The sequence below is a fragment of the Numida meleagris genome, chromosome 1, assembly GCF_002078875.1.
Source record: "Numida meleagris isolate 19003 breed g44 Domestic line chromosome 1, NumMel1.0, whole genome shotgun sequence".
Lineage (NCBI taxonomy): Eukaryota > Metazoa > Chordata > Aves > Galliformes > Numididae > Numida > Numida meleagris.
In genome coordinates, this window is record NC_034409.1 from 103,581,400 (window position 1) to 103,593,842 (window position 12,443).

A 12,443-nucleotide genomic window follows, 5' to 3' on the forward strand; every position below is an offset into this window, starting at 1 on the left:
TTATAATACACTAAAATTTGGGAACAGTGCAGAGAATCATAGAATCAGTATGGCTGGAAAAGACCACTAAGATCACCCAGACCAACCGTCAGCCCACCCCCACCATGCCCACTGACCATGTCCCTCAGTACCACATCCACACGGCTCTTGAACACCTCCAGGAATGGTGACTCCACCACCTCCCTGGGCAGCCTGTGCCACTGCCTCACTGCTCTTTCTGAGAAGAAATGGTTCCTGATACCCAACCTGAACCTCCCCTATTACAACTTCAGTCCATCACTTGTTGTCCTGTCACTCTTGCCTCAGTGAAGAGGCTGACCCCCGCCTCACCACAACCTCCTTTCAGGTGGCTGTAGAGAGCGATGAGGTCTCCCCTGCTCCTTCTCTTCTCCAGACTGAACAACCCCAGTTCCCTCAGCCACTACTCATAATACTTGTGCTCCAGACCCTTCACAGCTTTATTGCCCTTCTCTGGACGTATTCCAGGGCCTCAATGTCTTTCCTGTAGCCAGGGGCCCAAAACTGAACACAGTCCTGGAGGTGCAGCCTCACCAGTCCCATGCTTGTTTGAAGCCCCATATCCAAAATTTTATTATAGTAATTCTGGAACACTTTATGATCTTTTAGCACTCTACGATCTTTTAACCACTATCCATCATATTTTTAGAAGCCATGTCAGTCCAGTGAAGTTCCCACCAACTGGAATTCTGAAGAAAGGAAAAAAAGAAAGGCCCTGGAGAAGTGCAGACAAGTCAGTCTGCCCTCTGTGCATGTTAGGATTATAGAGCAGAACCTGGAAACTGTGCTAAGGTACATGGAAAATAAGGAGGTGACAGCCACCAGTAAGCCATCAGTAAGGCTAAATTGTTCCTGAAAAATTTGGTGGCCTTCTGCAATGGGGTTACAACACTGGTGGATAAGAGCAACTGAGGTCATCTACCTGGACTTGTACAAAGTGTTTGACACTGTCCCACAAGACATTCTTGTCTCTAAATTGGAGAGATGTGAATTTTCTGGATGGAGCACTCAGTGGATAAAGAATTGGATGGATGGTTGCGCTCAAAGTGTTGTGTTCAATGTCCAGGTGGAGATCAGTGATTAATAACATCTGTCACGGGATGGTATTGGGACCAGCTCTGTTTAAAATCTTTGCTGGCAACATGAACAGTGTGATTGAACACACCCTCAACACGTTTGCTGATGACACCAAGCTGTGTGACACGGCACACTGGAGGGAAGGGATGCCATCCATAAGGACCTTGAGAGGCTTGAGAGGTGGGCCTGTGCAAACTTCATGGAGTTCAACAAGGCCAAGTGCAAGGTCTTGCCCCTGGCTCAGGGCAATATCAAGCACAAATACAGGCTGAATGGAGAATAGATTGAGTGCATCCCTGAGGAGAAGGACTTAGAGGTGCTGGTTGATGAGTAGCTCAGCATGACCCAGCAGTGTGCATTTGCAGCCCAGAAGGCCAACCATAACCTGGGCTGCATTGAAAGAAGTGTGGCCAGCAGGTTGAGGGAGGAGGTTCTCCTCCTCTGCTCTACTCTTGGGAGACCTTACCTGCATCCAGCTCTTGGGTCCCCAGTGTAAGAAGGGCATGGACCTGTTGGTGTGGGTCCAGAGGAAGATGATCAGAGAACTGGAGCAACTCTCCTGTGAAGTGAGACTGAGAGAGCTGAAGTTGTTCAGCCCAGAGAAGAGAAGGCTATAGGGAGACCATATAGCAGCCTTCCAGTACCTAAGGGGGCCTACAGGAAAGCTGGAGAGGGGTTCTTATCAGGGAGTGTAGAGGTAAGTTAAGGGACAATGGCTTTAAACTGAAAGAAAGTAGATGTAGATTGGATGTAAGCAAGACATTCTTCATTGTCAGGGTGGTGAGGCACTGGCACAGGCTGCCCAGAGAAACTGTTGCTGCCTCATCCCTGTAGGTGTTTAAGGCCAGCTTGGATGGAGCTTTGAGCAATGTGGTCAAAGCAACATGGAGGCAGAGGTATTGGAACTAGGTGATCTTTAAGGTCTCTTCCAACCCAAATCATTCTATGGTTCTGTATTAACGTAAGAAAATCTGTCTTACTGAGGCCAGTCAAATCACTGAGAGCTGAGGGTACTTTAATGAGCTGGGGATTGGGTCAAATCCTGATAATGCTCTCAAGAAATAAAATCAGATCAACTTTCTCAGTTAATTTTGACAAGTATTATCTCACAGTTGATAAACAGTCTGTACCTTTACGCCTCGTCCTAGGGAGAAAATTTAAATCTTGACAAAGCTTGTTTTTGGATCTGGATATCTTAGAAGCTTTTTTTCCCCGCTAGAAAGGATTTAAACTCCCTGTTGTGCCAATCCCTCATCATTTGGCATTCACCTCTGTTTGTTGTTTCAATTTGTTCATGTAGGTCCAATACCAGTCAGCACTCAAGCACATACTCTGTTTATAAGCTCTTCCACAAGAAACACCTGGAAGAATACCCACTTACAGGTCTGCCAGTTTGTGTGGAGAGTCAGTGCCTGAAGCATTGTAACCTTAATTATTCTTAGTAAACGTAGTGATGCTGTAAACATCACATTTTTCTCCTGTTGAGACAGACCAGAACTGAAATCCTGCAAAAAATTCTCTCTACTTCTATTTGAGAAATCTTCAACATAATTGGTCTGAGTCTAGATTCATTTAAACAGACCTTCATGGTTATTGAAGACATAGACTTCAGACCAGCATGACAGCCACAGAGCCTACAGTAATCAGCACTTTTATGTCTTCAGAAAGAATGTGATGATTCTTCATTATTATTCTACCAGAGTGGCAGCGGGGATGTGTTTCAACCAGGGCACAGCTGCATGAGGCCTCATAAAACTCATAGTAAAACATAGACCATTCCACAGAGAGCTTGCAGCACGTAGTGTTAAAATGAGATTAAGCCTGTAACAGCACATCTGGTGTCCTCCTCCCCACAATGATGAGAGCATATCTGTTTTCTTCCACAAAGTATGCCAAACGTATCCTCCACCATACTAGGGCCAGCTTCTTTAAAAAAAAAATCAACAGCACAATAAAACCTCCAAAAAATCTCCAGTAACTAAACCAGTGTGTCAAAATTTTAAAAAGGAAGGCTGAAAGCAGTAAATACTCTGCTCCCTCACCTTTCAACTCACCTGAAACATTAGCTTTCAGCCTGTTTTGAGCACTCCTCTGCACCTGCTAGTCAGCAATTGCACCCAGATGTTTTCCATTGGCTGTGCCTGGGATTCCCACACTCGGCAGTATGGGAGGGCCCCAGAACAACTAGGGTGTAGCTGCAAACAAGTTCCTGACCTCTGTAAAAAGTTTACGTTATTTACAAGAAACGGAGGAGGCTTTCACTCACAGTGCACCTTAGGTTCAGGGAATGTGGTACAGAAAAGCTATGACCCACCTCACCTCCTTGCTGCTACTGTGGTTTTGTTCCTGCAGCTGTCTGAAGGAAGTGTTGTTTTTTTTCTCTCCCAGGGGCTGCCCTTTTCATCTTTGGAAGCGGTTGGTACTCTCACTGAATCTAATTCACTTGGCTGTTTTCCAGACCTCTGCTCTGTGAGCTGTTCTGCTTGGGCAGGTAAGTTCAAGTGCTCTGTCACAAGGACTCCTTGGGGACCAACCCTTTAAAGGTGAAGTGACCCACCTGCTAAAACCTAGCTGCCTGGGGAAGACCTGACTCATTTTCCCATTAGAAAAGTGTTTTTCAGGAGACTTATTTATTTATTTATTTTCCCTCCAAACCAGCAAGAATGATTGTAAAACCACAACAATTGTTAGGGATTTCAGGATAGGAGCAGTAGCCCTATTAATGGAGTTAGGATGCTGAACTTGCTAACCTTAGCATCAGAGCGCTGTGCTGGAAGTTCACTATAGGGATGTTTGCAGAACCAAGTACCTGTGCCTACATTTTCTTGCCCTCTAAAGGAGTTTTCAATCTAGCATATAGCGTATTTGATAAAATGATAAATCGTTATGATGTTATTGTACCATGAGCACCCCACAGAAGTATTGTGTGAATGGTAGTTTATTTTCTGAGCTATCATAGTAATCTGTTGTAAAAGGGAAAAAAAGTCACAAGTAAGTACTTGTAGCTTCACTGACAAAATATCTCCTCTATGCCTCTTTTAGGATAATCTTATAAGCCTGAAAAATTTATTTAAGGGTGAATTATGATGTGATTTTAATAGATTAGTAAAATAAGCACTAATCAGAAAGGCCTTATGCTGGAAAAGGTGATGAGGGCTCACTTGAATATTTGACCATTTTAGAGGATGTCCACAAAATATCAGTGGTAATAAGAACTTTTTTGGTAAAGTATGCAAATAATTGACGTGGTTTGGTGCGGGCAGTACTAACAGTTGAGCTTTGCCATCTCACGTATTGGCAGAGTAGCAGCAAGAACATTGCACTGAGACTCAGGAGAGCTGGGATCTATTTTCACCTTTGCTTTGGGCCTACCAATTGGCTTCTAATTATTCTGTGCCTCAGTTCCCCCATCTGTAAAAAAGAAAGAACGAGACCAACATCCTTTACAAAGAGCTTTAAATTCTGCTGATGAAACATGTTTTATTAATAGCAATGATACCTTCTCACTCATGCTGCTATTAATAAAGTTGTTGTAAATTCACAAATATCAAATTATGATAATGTGCAAGCAGCTATAGATAAAATGAAGGAGAATCTCCATGCCTGCTCCATCACTGCTGTGGAAAACGGGATATTACCTCTTGTCCCACTTCTGGAGTCAGAATGATGATGTATGCAGGGAAAGAGAGATGCTGGTCTATATCCTTGAGGTCTGTCATAGAAATGACTACTAAACTGGAAGGCTCAGCAGAGGCCATTGAACAGGCCTAGAACACGAGCAACTCTCTCAGCCAGCTAGCACTCTAGCTACCTCTCTTACAGGATTAAAAGTGTGCCTTCGAGTGGACAATGTCTCTTCCGTCAGTTTAAACTTGGGCCAGGTTCTGGCTTGAGTCATACCAGGGTAAGTCTTTGAAATGTTCACATCAGTGGTATTTCTACAGACCTGAGACCCCAACCTGCCTGTCCGCTTGCGACATGTAGGTCTTTGTGTCTGCCTCGAACTGAAATTAGCTATCCTGGATGCAAGGGTCTTGCTAAATGAACACATTGCAGCATTTTGTATTAGACAGATGCCTGAGTGGATTTTAGTTGCGTGTTAGAACTACAACTTGCTCGTTGCCACAAGAGGGAAGCCAATACTAATATAACTGTATTCCTGTATTAGCTATGGTTAAGGTGGCAAGATTTTTATCCATTTCAAGGCTGTTGCGTGTCTCCTTCTCTTTCCTTTTAGCAGACTTGCATTTGATCATATGTCAGCAACTAAAGAACATTATTCTACATTCCATTTGCTCAATGCCCTGTGAAATGAATTTCATGGATTTGCCTCTCTCGTTTGAACAGTGCATACATAAACCTGGAACAGAAAGTAGGGGCAAAACTGAGCTGTTTGTTTTCATAGCAAATTGAAGCAGACCACTTACAAGCAAGGGAAAATTCTGTGGGCATGGCAGCTGGTAAAATAAGGTGTTTTCCCTCACTTGGCTGTATATTAATAATTTAGACTAGATATTAGAAATTCTTCACTGTGAGGGTGGTGAGACACTGGAACAAGTTGCCCAGAGAGGTTGTGGATGCCCCCTCTCTGGAAGCGTTCAAGGCCAGGCTGGATGGGACTTTGAGCAACCTGGTCTGGAGGGAGGTGTCCCTGCCTACAGCAGGGGAAATGGAACTAGATGGTCTTAAAGGTCTGTTCCAACCCAAGCCATTCCATGATTCTATGATTCCATGAATATGAAAAATTAAAGAGTATTTGACAAGTCATAGGCATCATTACTACAGAGCAAAAACTACTCAAAATAGTTGCAACTGAACTCAGCAAGCCTGCTGACTCTTGTTCTTTAGCTTGTTCTGCAACGTATGAGAGCACCTTCTTTATAGATTCATTTATTATGTCAGACCTGATCTCATTTACTGTGCTGCAAACCAGAGTAACTGCTGATTTCAGGAACTTCACTGAATCACTTATCTTGTGGTATGTTATCTGTGAAAGTCACCCTTATTTAGATCACATGCTGAAGGCTTAAATCTAATAGGTCAAGATTTGTCGTTACATTTCATCCTGCATTCAGGCATTAAATTATGTGCACAGACTTTTTGAAAAGGTCTTCAGAAACTGGTGAAAGCAGTGCTTTTGTATATAGGAATTAAAAAACCTGTTTGGGTGTAAAACAGAGTCTGAACAGGGATTCATCAACCAAATTTCTTTAGTTAGTATTTTCCTGCAGCAAGATGCATATACATGAGAGTGACTGTTCAGAAGATTTCTGTGAAGCATTACTGTCATATGACAATCGTTAGAGATCACAATTCTTGGTATTTGGAAGTCATGATTTGGCTTGTGTTATTTTTTTTCTGGAGGCGCAGCAGAAACATGAAGCCAGAAGCAATGCAGAAAAACACATATGTTGAGGCTTCCTGCGAAGCCCCCTAGGGTGTTCCCTGCAAGTGCAGGAGAAGGAATCGGGGCAAGGTTATGGAAGTCACAGACATAAATTGCAGTCCCCAAAGGGCCTTTGCATAACTAGCTTCTTTGTTAAAGTTTTTTTTCTTTTTTTTAATACTTCAGGAACATTTAACATTGGATATTTTCTTCTCTTCCCCTCTCCCTTTAGATCAGTCATGCCTTAAAAAGTTTTCCTAAAGGTACTGCTGGTCTCACAGAAATGGTTAAGCTTAGAAGGGAAAACATAGCCTGAAATATTGCTGTCCCCCGAGTGAGCATGCACCTCTCACAGACCCTCCCAGTGCATTGTTTTTCAGGTATTCTCGCCCTACTTCTGTTTCTCCTTTCCCTCCGGTGGTGTTGTAGGCCCCAACCCTGCATGTATATATGCAGGTGTTTTTTATGGATGTGAGCAGTCACACTGCCTCCAGTGAGAATATTCACATGACCAAAACCATGCACTTGCATAGGGATTTCCTGAATCAAGGGCATAAAAGGAAATGGCCAGGTTAATAATGGGTTGGTTTTATCCCTGATGTAATGTCATTGACACCAGTGGAATTATACAGGGCTGAAATAGATCCAGTACGTCCAAACAGGGAACTTCCTCCAGCTCCCTCACTTGCCACTTTCTGTACTGATGGTGTAACCAAAGCCAGTCCTCCTTTCCCCAGGTTTGGGCTGTTGAGGCTGAGGGAATTCAGATCACTTAGCACGAGCTGTTCTCCTTCTGCACAGCATCTCCTGAGATATCAGGTGTGCTTGCCCTGCAGAGCTGTTTGAGGTATGCCTGTGGAACTTCACCTGTAACCCACATATCCTCATTGCCACACTGAAGCAGCTCTCACCTGTCTTGCCACTTCCCTGCTCCTGGCTGATGCTGAGCCATTCTGTGGCCTTAACAGGAGCTGCTAGTCTTGGAGCAAGAGCCCTACTTTTCTCAGCTGGTGTCTGGGTTGTTCCACTATGTGGTCTCTTCCTGTACCAATGCTTCTTTGGTCTTTGTGGGTAGTTAAGTGCTCCAGTTGAATGTTCACGCTTGAAAACAGCCGGTGTGTAAACATGAAGATTAAATATAGATAAAAGGTTTGTTAGTCTTAGAAGAAGCCCCTCTTAAAAATGTTCTTCTCTCCCTTCTGTGGCCGTCCTGCCCTGTGCATGTGGGATGTTTGGAAGCCCCCAGCCCTCACTGCTGTGAAGCTCTGATTTGGGAACTCCATGATCTTGCCCTCGGCTAGACTTCAGTACGGTTCAGTGTGGTTTCTTATGGTCTACAAAAGCAGGTGCCTACCTGCCTGCTCACCCAAATGTTCCCTAACATGGGATGGACCTCCAAATGCCAAAAATTATGGAGCCAGGAGAGGGAGGAGTGGGGGGAAAAAACCAACACTAAAACACCCTCCAGCATCCAGTGCTCATGACTGCTTTGACAAGATCTATCTTTAGTTATAATAGTGAGTCACATCATTGTGATTTGACTTTACGGTTAGTTTGAGGTATGAGCCAGGCCATGGGATTGAGAGCGAGAGCATCACGGGATGCAGCTGTAAAATTCCACTACTCTGTAAATCAGGTTTGAAGAGCATTAAGAAACAGGAAGCAGGCAGGGGAGGGTGGGTTTTTGTGTGTGTGGTTTTTTTTTTCTTCTTTTTTTTTTTTTCATCGGAAAATGATCGCGGTGCCCACTGCATCATGATGTCGCTCAGCAGCGCGGGGAGCGGAACGGAGGACACGTATCGGTAGGCTGCTGTAATATTCCCGGGCTGAGTGCGCCTCTTTCCGCACTGCTCCGTGTGCCAAGTGTCACGTCCAGCCCGCCCCACCAGCCACCACGAGCTGATGCAGGATTTTCGTGGATGGTGCCGTGTTGCTTAGCAACCTTGCTAGGCAGCATGCTATACATCACGCACGGTGCTGGCTACTACGGTGCGGCAAGGCTGCTTCCAGTTCTTTTTATCGGCTATGAAATATTTATTTTCTGCTGGCAGGTAGAGTTGGCACCAGGAGGTTGAGGGGTGCTCCCTCCCAAGTGGATGCATGCAGCTCCGTAACGGGAATCACAGGCAGCCCCAGGCTGACCTGAGCTCCTGGGATGTAAAATGTAGGCATGATTCCTGAGATATAAACACTTTCTGCGCATGAGATGGGCTACAGGTTGGCTTTAGCACAAAGAAATTAATAAATAACCAGGCGGTGAAGATTATGTGACAGACATAATAATGTAAGTACAATATATTCCCCCTCCTTTTTTTCTGTGACTCATATAAGCAAATCCTGATGCGAGGACCACATGTTTGCGTACACAAAGAGAAGGAAATTTCCTCGACATTTGGGGATTTTTTTTTTTGAGGCTCCTCCACTCCAGGGCATTGTGGATGAGAGCCCATATCACAAACACCAGTGACAATTTTCTAGACTGATGGGTGTAATTGCAGTGGAGACTGCCTGCCAAGCCCCCTCCCTGAAAGGATTGCATAACCCAGCTGTTGCATGTGCAAAAAAAAAAAGGGGGGGGGAACCAGTCCTATTCTATAAGAAGCTGAATTGTTATTGCAGAAGGTAAACAACAGGGAGCCTAGTCCCCAGAGCAGCAGAGAAGATGGTATCTGCAGCTCATTTCAGGTATGCAGAGCCAGAATCAGGAGCTGTCTTGTTTGAGGTCAAAAGGGCCCTCTCCAAAGGGTCTACCCAGGACAAGGCTTCGATAGTTCTGAAATCTCTGGATCGAAAATGCTCGTTTTTTGGACATATTGTTACTTGTAATGTTACCAGGTGGCAAGAAGGGAAGGATGCAAAAGAGCGGATAAAAGGCAGCAGATCATTTCTGGCATCTGATTGCCATGTTTTTCTACTGAACATCCGCAGGCAGACACTTTGTTTAAGCCAGAGTGAAGAGGGAAGCAAGAGGGGAAAACCACAGTGTCAAAATATACAACGGTTTGTGAGATGAACCGCTGCGTTGCCCCTCATCTACACTTGCAGATATGGCAGCACCAGTGGAGTCAGCAAAACCGTGCTTTGTCCTCCAATTACTGTTAAGAGACCAGAAATGTAGTTTTAGCTTAACTCATTGTATTGCAGGCATACCTTGCTGCATTTTGTGGTGGATAGCGCAATCAAACAAATCAGACTGTCCTACAGTAGAGCGGATACGTCTTCACGCTACAGACCTCAGAGAACTTTGATACAGGGATTGTTTCCAAGGTGTTCAATGGCATTTGTCCAACAGCAGAACAAAGACAGCAACAGAACTTCCATTTCATGTTTTTCACCAAATCGTGGCAGGCTGAAGTGAATTCAGTGCCCATGGCTCAGCTCCTCTGTTGGGCTCCTCAGCCTTTGTATGTAAGGCCAATTCAAACCTAGGAGATGATGCTCAGAAATTGTACTGAGAGGAGTATCTGAATGTGGGACTTTGGAGTGAAAAGTACTACTACAGGAAAGTAAAATGCCATCCCTTCCACAGCTGTGCTTCAGGCAAAGCCTGTCCTGGTTTTGCTGCCATTTTTGTTGATGAGAAAATAATTGAATTTTTATCATCTGTCGTCTTTTTAAACTGAAGAAATTTAATTGGAATGATTGCCCAGTTATTACTTTCTTTTTTTACAAGAGATTTCTTCTGTAAAATGCTTTGACAAATATTGACAGCAGTCACAGTAAAATTTAAGGTGTATGAAAAATTTGCAGAATTTCACCATCCGTTTGCACATCTTTCTGTCACTTCAGAAAGCTTCTCAGCTTAAACACTTGACAACTGACGGAGCTGCTAAACTTTTAGTGAATGAGGACCAAATAAATAACTGCAAGGCCTGTATCTGTGCACATTCACAGAGCTGAATTGTTCCGGATGGACACCAGTGACTGGTGGAGGGATGCTGGACTCAGCACATATCTAGGACAGCGAGCGTGCCATGCCTGATTCCTGCCAGCACCAGGACTTCAGCAGTAGGAAGACACTAGCAGCATAAATGTCATTTATACCTGCTGCAAGACCTCTGTGGAGTGATAATACAAATGACAACCTGTCTCAGCCCTTCCCAAGGGCTGAGAGTTATCACAGCATAAGTTAGAAGATAGATTACATCTTATAACAAAACAGACTCGAATACAACACATGCAAGCATCACAGTCTGTGCAGAAAGCAGAAGAGTGTTATGCTGGGCAGAGGTAAAAATAAGCAAGCTAATCTCGAATGACACTGGAAAAGAAAACAGCTGAAGGACTTTTCCTCTCTGTGAGTTTCGTGGTAAATACCACTCAGTTTTCGGTATCATTAACATTTTATTATTATGACTACTATTAGACAGCATCCCCACCTACTTTTGCCTATATTTTCTGGGCATGTCTCTGCATTTTACAAGTTAGAGGTTGTGCTAGCAATTGGAAATATTGTATCATCATTTCATTATCACCCGGCTTGGAGAGAGGATCACCCAGTAATTGGGTTTTGTCCACGGAGATAATGCAAGGGAGGAGGCAGCTACAAACTCTTCTATAGTCACTATGAAACTACATTTGTTTCCTTGAAGAACCAGCAATGCTTCTCTGTAAATTGATCACAGCTTCGTTTTTTTCCTTGCTTCTCTTGATTTGAAACAATCCAACCTACCCTATTTCTTGCATGCCACAAGAGATATCACAGTCCTCTTTCTCTCCAAATGACTCAGGGTCAATGTAATCTGAAAAACAGCTCTAACAAAACAAGCTCTTTGCAGATAAAACCACAAGAACAAAATCCAGTGTAAGTCTCCTCCAAAAATTGTTTGCATGTTTCCCTTTCCTTTACATCTATATTTACTGGTATGCATAAGAGACAGCATCCAGTTTTACTTGGAAACTCTTACATAAAGATGAGAATGGGAACGTGATATGTCAGAGGTCACATTTCATCTACTTTGCCTGGAAGAGCTCTTACAATAACTATAATTGGAAACAAAAGTGAAAAACAGCACTTAATAAAAATTACATGGAATCAGATAGGATGTGCATGTGTTTGTGTGGGTATTGGTCTCCTTGGCTATCTTCAGTACTTTTTAAAAAACTGTACAAAATTATAAGCCAAACCCCTAAGAATGGATAAATAAAAGAATGAGATGAGCCTGTTAACTTGCCTCCTCTGCACTTGTGTTTCAGGACAAGCTTTTAATTAACCATCACCTGCTACCTTGTTAATGGAACACCCTCTTCATCCGGGTGGTGACCACTGAATAATGTTTGAGATACCCGCCTGCTGGGTAGCAAACGTGACAGAAATGCCTCTAGGAAGCCTCCCTGTGAAGGACTGGAACCACGTACACAAAGTATAATGCAGAAGACATGAATTAAGTAATGAAGTTGAAAAGGAAGAAGTCCAGTTCTTAAACTCGGTGCACTGAGTGCTTAATGTGGTAGATGTTCTTAGTTGAAAGAATATCTGATCTTGTAATAAAAAGATGTAGTAACGTGAATGCACTAAAAGGGTGATTAAACCTATTCAGGCCATCATGATCATCTCATCAAACTTCCTGCAAAATTCAGACCATCACGTCTTGGTCTACAATTCATACCTCCAGCCTCGAACTACTATTTAAGCTATAATATGGGTGACTGTTGAGATGGTATTAATTTGGTGTTTAAACATTACTTGCATATTGGCTTGCACTATTGATGTGATGTTACAGTGTAGACACTCCAGGTTTTCCTACCAAAATATGCACAAAGGCTTTATGTGCAAAGTTTTATTTTAAATGTTGCTGAAGAAGTCTCACCTCACATTTAAGCTTATTTTTATTTATATCTACTTCTATTTATATGTATTTCAGGTTTTATTTAAATATTTATGTTTTTATATCAAATCACAGTGAATTGAAAAAAATTCCCTTCCCTTCCCTTCCCTTCCCTTCCCTTCCCTTCCCTTCCC

At 43.3% G+C, this 12,443-nt stretch overlaps 1 long non-coding RNA gene across 4 annotated transcripts; it reads left to right on the forward strand.

The window, feature by feature from the left end:
• Positions 474-11,991, forward strand: LOC110402588. Of its 4 annotated transcripts, XR_002441197.1 has the most exons (4): positions 474-3,387; positions 3,484-3,586; positions 9,626-10,778; positions 11,678-11,991. It is a non-coding gene; the product is annotated as an uncharacterized LOC110402588 (long non-coding RNA). The 4 variants fall into 4 exon arrangements; XR_002441195.1 differs by lacking the exon at positions 11,678-11,991 and having other exon boundaries at positions 9,626-11,653; XR_002441199.1 differs by lacking the exons at positions 474-3,387; positions 3,484-3,586; positions 11,678-11,991 and adding an exon at positions 6,277-8,765 and having other exon boundaries at positions 9,410-11,653.